The sequence below is a fragment of the Hordeum vulgare genome, chromosome 1H (assembly GCF_904849725.1).
Source record: "Hordeum vulgare subsp. vulgare chromosome 1H, MorexV3_pseudomolecules_assembly, whole genome shotgun sequence".
Lineage (NCBI taxonomy): Eukaryota > Viridiplantae > Streptophyta > Magnoliopsida > Poales > Poaceae > Hordeum > Hordeum vulgare.
The window spans coordinates 480,951,984-480,961,206 of NC_058518.1; the positions used below are offsets into that span (position 1 = coordinate 480,951,984).

The window sequence follows — 9,223 nt, forward strand, 5'->3', positions numbered from 1 at the left end:
CGGTGCAAGCACTCGACAGAAGTCTCGGGGACTACACCCACTCGGTTCACTCTGAGTGAACCCACTACAAAATAATCCTACTGTATCCGAGTATATCACTTGGACACCCAGTGGGTTACAAGAGGGAAGTAAAAACTTACTAGCACACTTACTCGGAGCTCCAAGCTTCTCTTGTACAAAGACGCGATGGACTCGTACGCTCCCTTGGCATCACCCACCATCAACTCCAGCTGCACCATGGCCTCCTTGGCGGCTCCCACTTGGTCTTCCAGGAGGTGTCGGGCGTCATACTGGACTATCGACGGTCCTGGCACAACAGAAGACTCCTTGGGCATCCCAAGTCCTGCTCCAGTCGGTTCCGCCGCAAGGGACACCGCCTCAGTCGACGGCATCGGCTCGGTCGGCGGCGCGTCCACGGTGGGAGCAGCAGCAGATGGAACAACCTCAAGGACAGGCGCCAAAGTTGGCCCTGATCCCCTTTGGTCGTCCTCCTCCACATGAATCACCTCTGAAGGAAGCTCGACTGAACAACATGAGGTTGCAGAAAAAGGGCAAGGTTAAAGACAGCACTCGCGAAACAATAATGCAAACTCTCGGAGTCGTCACAACGTACCTTGCTGAGATGTGGCAACGTTATCCGCATCCATGGGATCATCGTCCTCGCGCGGCAGAGAGGTGGCAGAGGTGGCAGCTCTGTCGGTAAAATCCACTCGTCCGATAAGTATGAGTTCAGTCAAATATCGAATGAAGATGGGAGAACAAGACACTTACGTTGAGGCAACTGGAACAGTGATCCTCATCTGAGGCAAAGCTTTCCGAGGCTTGGGCCCACTCGGTTTGGCCACCTTGGACGGTTGGTCCGTAGGCTCGGCAGTAGCGTCCCTGGTCCTCTTCACGCTCCGAGCACTCGGAGCCACGGGAGGAGCTGGCGGAGCACTCGGAGCCACGGGAGAAGCAGGCGGGGCACTCGGAGCTGCTGGAGGAGCCGGGGAGCCGCGGGTTCATGACGGCACTTAGTTCGAGGCTCTGATGGTGAAGGTGGCGAGCTCTGCTCACCAGCCTCCCCCTCCTCTTCAGACTCCTCCTTTGTCTCCTCACTGTCGGAGACGTACTCGGCGCTATCCACGCTGCCCTCCTGGCTGCCCTCCTCTTCCTCAGCAGGATTCCCGTTCGAGATGGGAGAATACCAGTTGGTCCACTCTTGCACAAAATACAGTCGACAACGTCAGACACCAAGCGGCGACACAAGAAAAGCGATAAATCTAAGAAGATTGAAAGCACTCGACAAGATGCGCTCACCTCATTCGGAGGAGGGTTGTCGGCGCGGAAGGGCCTCATTCGCCGGGCTCCTTGGGGGTTGTCGCATGCGCCTGTGATGCCGCGGACCCACGCTGTCACCGTCTCCCCAGTCACGCACTCTGGGTGAGTCCGAGTGGAATCCTCAGGCCCCACATAGTGCCACATGGCGTGGTGTCGGGCTTGCAGCGGCTGGATGCGCCGACCCAGAAAGGTCTCCAACAAGTCCATGCCGGTGACTCCCTTGCAGACGACGGTTATCAGCGCGTCGACCAGAGGCTGGATCTGAATCTTTTCCAACTTGGAGAGCGCAAGTTGTCTGGGAGGAGCCAGACGGTCTAGGCTAAAGGGCGGCAACCCAGTCGCAGCATTCGGACAAGCTATGTCCTGGCAGTAGAACCAGGTCGACTGCTAGTTCCTAACTGACTCGGACAACTGGAGAGGGGGGTAGCTACTCTTCGTTTTCTTTTGGAAGCCTAAGCCCCCGCAGAGCTGGAGGAGATGGGTCTTATCGTCCGACTGGCTAAGCTTTTTGACAGTCTGAGACCTAGCGGAGAAGATATACTTAAAGAGCCCCCAATGGAGGGGACATCGAATAAAGCACTCACATAGAGTGACGAATGCGGCGAGATGAGCTATCGCGTTGGGAGGAAAATAATGGAGTTGCGCCCCGAAGTGATTCATAATACCTCTAAAAAGGGGTGGGGAGGCAGGGAGAAGCCCCTGTACACGTGGCTAAGCAGCAAGACGCGCTTTCCCTCCTGCGGCGTCGGCTCCGTCTCGCCCTCCGCCGGCAACCTCCACGACTTGTTGGCAATCATGCCTTGCTCCACCAGCTCCAGCAGGTCGTTCATCGTCACCGTGGAGGGGAGAAAATCCCCCTGGATCCAACCCGCCGGTAGTGCTCGCTGTCGCCGCTGAGCAGGAGCCGTCGCCTTCTTCTTCTTCTTCTGTGACTCAAGCTTGCTTGTCTGCCCCTTCGTCATGGTGAAGGCAGCAGAGCCGCGGAGAAGGAGAGGAAGGAGGAGGCTTGGAACGCACAGTGAGCTACGGGAGAAGCGGGGCGAGTGCGAGTAACAAGGGCAGCGCAACAAGAAACCCCCGCCGGAGAGGCTTAAATAAGGTTCTGACTGGGTCACTAACAGGTGGCCCCGAAATCTTATCCCCCGACCGGCTGCTGCGATATTAGTGGAGAAGATAAAGGCGCGGTAATCGAGGCGGCAGAAACTACTCGATGACGATGTCGACATCCCCGCTAAGCGCGCGGCAACCGAAATTTGAAGAACCCAGAAAATCCGCCGCTGTCAGTTTGACCGGTCACATCCAAAGATTCCGTGGAAGCACTCGGTCCGTGACGGTTCGTTTCACTGGTATATTCACTCGGATCACTAGTCGAAAGGATAAAATGGACCGAGGCTAACAACGCCAAAGTCACATCCATACCAGTCGGATCCGTACTCCAGGTACCACTTCGTCGCTTCAACCCCGATCCATTTGGGGACTAATGATGGGGTTATAGTCCCAGGGTAGGGTCATAAGCATGCCATATAGGTCCTACCCAAGGACTACCCTTCACAGAGGGCAAGGCCCTTAGACAGTTCTGACTGAACTAAGGACCCCCCATCATCCAGTCGGTGACGAGCATTCGGAGCGTATTTATCGTACCGACTGAATTCCACTCTGTACATCGTAACCTCCCGGGAGGGCAACGGTCGTGCGTTTTCATAAACCATTATTAGCATTTAAGACATACGTTACCTGTAACGTAGGCATTTATTCGCCACTACTCCACCCCTGTCCACCGGACCGTTGTGAAGGGCAGCGCACTCTATATAAGCCGCCCTTCCCCACTGGTGCAGGGGTTGGCATTTACTGTAATCCTATATTCCACTCGACACTAAAGCTCCCAAGAGCACTGAGACGTAGGGCTTTTACCTCCACCGCAGAGGGGCCTGAACTCATACAACCTCGCCGTAGCTAAGGCTCTGCCCATCCTTTCGTACCCTACACATCTACTGTCAGACTTATACCCACGACACTCACCTTCAAACAAAGGGTTAGAGAAAGTTTGAAAGATGCTTGGTATAGAATTAAAAATTCTCAAGATAGAGCCACCAAGAAGGAATCCACCACTATTTTGCTTAGAAATTTTATGTTGGTATTACTTCTTGGCATAGGTTTGTTCTAGACACAACAATAGGAGGGAATTTCTTGGAAGCTCCCATTTGGGAGGCTCTTAACCTTATGGAAAACCTTGCCGGCATCCCACCTATTATTGACAAAAAGGATGATATCACTTTAGCTCACATTATGAGTAAACTTGAGAAGATAGAGCTAGAGATGCCAAGCATGAGCAAAATAAATGAAGTAGATCGTAGGATTCAAGGGAACTTAAATAGACTTGATAGCTCCATGCACAAAATTTACAAAACTTTGGAGACCCTTAAATCCCATGATATGGATCCTTCTAGGATTGATAAGATCGAGGATATTTTTGAAACTTTAGGAACTACTCTATCCTCCATCAAGACTAAAAAGGTAGAAACCCCCGCAATTAAGGGACCTAAGTTCGTTAACATACCCAAGGTTCCTCAACCCAAAATGAGTATACCTATTGCTAGGGGTGTTGAAACTGTGAAGACCTTGAAAGAGATACCTCTCTTAAATAGAATTAGAAATGAAATTCCAATAGGTCCTACTACCTTTGCTTTTGTTCCTAGAAGTGTTGCCACTAGGCCTCTATTTGAGAGTCATCTTAAGATTAGTTGTACTATTGAAGAGCTCTTTGATGATCTTTGTGATGGTTCAATTGATACAACTTGATCTTTTTGCATCATGTCTAGCTCAAAGGCATAAAAGAAAGCGCTTGTGGGGAGGCAACCCAATTTGTTTTCACTTTAAGTTTTAGTGGTCTTGATGTTTGTTACTACTGTATCAACATCATCGTATCTTTCTTTTCAAGCTTTGTGCCAAGTTTTAGCCTTCAATTGCAAGAAAGTTCAAAAGATGTGACATTGCTGTCCAGAAACAGATTTTGTCTGCTTTACGGAAAAATTCGCCAAAAATCACCACATCATCTTTTTTATCTGAATTGTTTTGAAAGCATGCTCTATATAATTGTCTTTCTGGCGTCCGTTCTGAGTTTTTTTATTTGAGTTGCAGAAGTGCCTCGAAAAAATTATTTACTACCTTTTGTTCTATTTTTCACAGATTCTGTCACGTTTTGCGTTTTCATCATTTTGCAAATCTTAAGATTGCTTTTCCTTTGCAAAAACCTTTTGGCAATCATGAGAAACAGTAGCTTTTCATGAAAATCTTTATTTCCAATAGGAATAAATTATTTTATTTTAGGTACTAACCACTCTAATCAGCTTATGATGAGTTTCGTATGAAGAGAGTTTTCAAGTATGCGATGGAAGATGATGAAAGAAGATCTAGGAGTGTCAAGCGCTCCTAGATTCTGGCTGCTTCATACGAAACTCATCATAAGCTGATGAAAGAAAGTATGAAGGGAGTTTCGTACATTCTGGCTGCTTACCTTCTTTATTGTGAGAGCTCTGGTTTTGGGCATTGCTTTGCTCTAGGCAAGTCATCGGCGGCAAGTGGGGGACGCCTGGTTCCGCTCCTGTGGCTTTCTTGGTTGCCAGCCATCGAGGTTCAAGGGTGAACATGTCCATCATGCAACAGTGCGGTGCCCTCGAGTCGGACGAGGAGGCACGGGCCTTCTTTGATGATGGATCTGGTTTAGTTGCGTCTCCTCCAAGTCCCGGTGTTTTGGCAACGGCGTGCCTTGCATCGTTGTTGGTTCCCTCTCCTGAGTTGGCTGTTGCCTTCTCCTCGGCTCTCTGCGTGCAAGAGGTCGCTGACATCCCCAAGCTTGTGGTCAATGTCTTTTTTCTAGCTTGTTGTATGCGAGCATTGTGAGCTTCTCCCCGGCTCTTGTGTATCTTTTGTCTTTGTTTTTAATTTGAGGTGTGGCTGTATTCTTGTGTTCTAATCCTGGCTGGTTGATGGCTTTGTTAATTCAAAATCGGTCTCTCTCTCGAACCTTCGTTCCCAAAAAATAACCATCAAGAAGAATCCATGCGAATTTGCTATGGTTCTGTTGCCTTTTAACAAGGATGCTTGTTTCGCTTCCAGAACAACAAGTGGGGTGGTGGCGCAGTTGGCTAGCGCGTAGGTCTCATAGCTGTTATAATATGCGAGTGATCCTGAGGTCGAGAGTTCGAGCCTCTCTCACCCCACACATAGAAAAGAAGACCAAGGTAGTGATGAAAAGCTCTGTGACAACTTGGGTCGTCACATATCCCACCTAAATTATCGGGTGAACTGAGCATGTCTGAACCTTGGCCTTCCTTTTTCATTTTTTGCTGCAAAAATGCCTCTCTCTCTCTCTCTCCGCCTTGTGTCATCCTGATCACTGCTGTGGTGCTCTCTGATGGCCATTTTGCTGTTTACCCCCGTGAGCTAGCAAATGTCACTATGCCATCCTATGTAAATGCGGACTTACTTGTTCCTTTTCTTTAGGCAAGATACCAAGGGCTTTGTCAGATCTTTCAAAAACCTGAGTTTCTACTGGATCCTTGGAGCAGGGCACTTTGTAAGAAACTCTTCTGGTTTCTCCTTTTCATTCAATCTTTTTGCTCCAAATCATCCTGAAAAGAATACTAGACATTCCAGAGATTTCGCTAGCGTTCTAGTTTTCGTCTAATAAGGTGCCGATTCGACGACGGCGACTTGCAGGTGCCTGCTGATCAGCCCTGCATTGCGCTTCATATGATCGGCAACATAACACAGTCTCCAGCTCTCTCTCGTTCATAGAAGCGGAGGTCCGGAGGAGCACAGCACAGAGGGGGTGGAAAAAAAGGGAGCTGCACGCAGTTAATTTGCTTCGCTGAGCTCCTGCTGGTCGGGGTGGTGGGGACTTGGATTTAACCCAGTTTCTAACAATAATGCACTTTCAGTTTCTTCGTTTTGATATTGCATTTTTTGTATTTTTCTCAAAAGGTGCCACTGTATCAACCTTTGTTTCTGTACCCTTTTTTTTTCAAGTGAGCAGAAGTATAATGAGCATGAACAAAACCAAGCTGGTAATGAAGATATTTTCTTCTTCTTCTTCTTCTTCTTCTTCTTTTTCTTCTAGAGTACGCATAGCACGCGCATCATTCATTAAAGAATTACTCCCTCCGTACCATACTATTTGTTGTTGGGGAGAACTAGACTAATTCTTTCCAACAACAAATATTTAGGAACAGAGGTAGTAGAAGCCAAATACTTCGATCATTACTCTAGAATTAGCCACCACACCAACTAAGCCTACCGCCATACATGCCTCACCTTGTTACTCCGAACCTCTGACGGAGTGCCCAAAGCCTGAAGAAACAATATGGCTTTCTGATAAGAGACATGCTACCAAGATTGTATTTTGAAACCGGTCAGTGATCGAGTGGCGGGCATAGGAGAAATGTTCCTCTTCCTCTGATTTATGGTAACATTAGTTGGTCTGGACGAATGAACACCTGCAATTTCTGGGCTGAATCACGCTGTCAGCAGCTACGGGTGTTCTTTCAAGCCACGTTTGCTCTACAAGAAGGTGAAATTGTCATATTTCAACTTACAACATTGGAGGGTTCAATGTGTGCTGTTTTGTGTATGTTGGAGCCATGGTCTCTCCGAGCGGGTAGATTATTCATATCTTCCACGGAGGACTAAATATTTGATGAACTATGCTAAAAACATATGCTTGGCTTGGTTCATTATGTTGTGAATAACACACATGAACAAGGAAACGCTTTGTTCGATGAATATATGTCCGTATAAATAAAAGGTAAATAAACTAGAACCATATAAGGAAAATCATCCATGACCTTTATATGTCGGTGTAAACATCCAGAAAACAACAAGGGCGTTCGTTTCGCTCCAAAAACACCAATTGGGGTGGTGGCGCAGTTGGCTAGCGCGTAGGTCTCATAGCTTATACAATATGCGAGTGATCCTGAGGTCGAGAGTTCGAGCCTCTCTCACCCCACACATAAAAAACACCATGGTAGTGATGAAAAAGCTCCTTGGGTCGTCACGTTTCCACCTGATTCATCAGGTGAACTGGGCATGTCTGAACCTTGGTCTTCTTTTTTCATTTTTTGCTCCTTAAATGCCTCTCTCTCTCTCTCCGCCTTGATTCTTATGATGTAGCAATTTTGCTGACAGCTCAAGCATATTCTTGGTCTTCTTTTTTCATTTTTTGCTGCTTAAATGCCTCTCTCTCTCTCTCTCCGCCTTGGTGTTTTAGTTCATCCTGATCACTGCTGTGGTGCTCTCTGATGGACATTTTGCTGTTTCCCCCCGTGAGCTATGAAATGTCATTATGCCATCCTATGTAAATGCGGACTTACTTATTCCTTTGGATTGGATGTTGCTCAAGATGGTGGCCGATGGAAGTGCGCAAGCGCGTGTCAGAGGGATGGACGTCCAAAGATTCCATGGTTGAGAGCACTTGCTCTTTTCTGAAAATGGCCGTCGACAGCAATGAGGTATATATGCATTTGAAGCAACTGCGATAGATTGGATTACCAAAAATTGTTGTTGTTGGGTTGAGTAAGGGACTGACATATGTGGCTTACCTTATCAGTTTCCTCTCAAAAGAGAAGAGACTGACATATGTGGCTTACCTTATCAGTTGAACAAAGCGAGAACGATGTGCTTGATTCTTATGATGTAGCAATTTTGCTGACATAAGCTCAAGGATATTCTTGGTCCATTCGTTTGCATTGTGATATTCCACCTGGACCTTACCGTTTGGAAGAAGAAGCAAAAGAAAAAGAGACTCACTGCTGCATTCTCTTGAAGCCTCACTGTGTGTCATGGGGTTGTCTGAAGTTTTATGTATCTTTTGCTCCGGAGAGAGCTAGTCAGGTTGTTTTCCATGTGTCAAGGTACAATGGAGGATATTGTTCCAAAAGATTCTACTGTCAGGTGATCAAGTTATTTTACTGCATTGGTTTTAGTTATAGGATTCGGCAAAACAGTATACTGGAATTGGCAGTTCAAGTAACAAATAATCCTGAACATTTTTTCCTCGTAGAGGGAAATATGCATCTTTACACTTGTAACATTCAATCTGGGCTAACTTCCAGAGGAGGGAAAGTGAGCTGGCAATTTCATCGAATTTCATCATGAAATGCATGATATTGCAACTCAGGTTCAATTTTAAAATATATTTTCAAAGGAATTTTAAAATGATTTGATTGAGTATATGTGGACTCACATAGGAAACCAATAGTTATATATATCTTCTCATTTTCTTCCAACATATTTGCTAAAGTTTTTAGTTCATTTGGTTGTACACTACTCATAGATTCACTCATTTTGCTTTGTATGTAGCCCCCTAGTGAAATCTCTAAAAATGACTTATATTTAGAAACGGAGGGAGTATGTGATATTTATTTATTTGGTTGTAAACTACTCCTGTGTGACTTGTTTTTTTTTTATCATGTGCAATATTTTACTTATTCCAATCAAGGTTGTATAGAAACAAAATGACAAATTAAACAAAAAAAATATCAGATGGATTAAAAGGATTGCCCAGTTGGGTGCCATGGCCAGGAAATGGCGGGCAAATGCCGGACGCCTATCCGCTTAGCCACCCAAACGGATTAGAAGCTGACACATTTCTTGTCCATTTGGGACCAGACTCATCGGTAAAGGTTGCAGAACAACCTCTCCTCTCTTGTGAGGCCCCTTACAAAGCATCCCATTGTTGCAAACATGTCATCGTCCACGGCAGAAACGATGCATCATACAATAGCGTTAATCACCCTGTCACGGTTAATCTGGCTCCAAGGAATCATGTCATCCCATTACTTGAGTCGATGTTCTGACCAAGCAAAGTTAAATTCAGGGATGGACTCGTTGAACTGCAGCATAATAA

The 9,223-nt window shown here is 46.5% G+C and overlaps 2 non-coding genes across 2 annotated transcripts; both read left to right on the forward strand.

The window, feature by feature from the left end:
• The first annotated feature begins 5,446 nt into the window (after window positions 1-5,446).
• TRNAM-CAU lies at window positions 5,447-5,540 on the forward strand. The gene is made up of 2 exons: window positions 5,447-5,484; window positions 5,505-5,540. It is a non-coding gene; the product is annotated as a tRNA-Met (tRNA).
• A 1,690-nt stretch (window positions 5,541-7,230) lies between these two features.
• On the forward strand, window positions 7,231-7,324 carry TRNAM-CAU. The gene is made up of 2 exons: window positions 7,231-7,268; window positions 7,289-7,324. It is a non-coding gene; the product is annotated as a tRNA-Met (tRNA).
• Window positions 7,325-9,223: the final 1,899 nt, after the last annotated feature.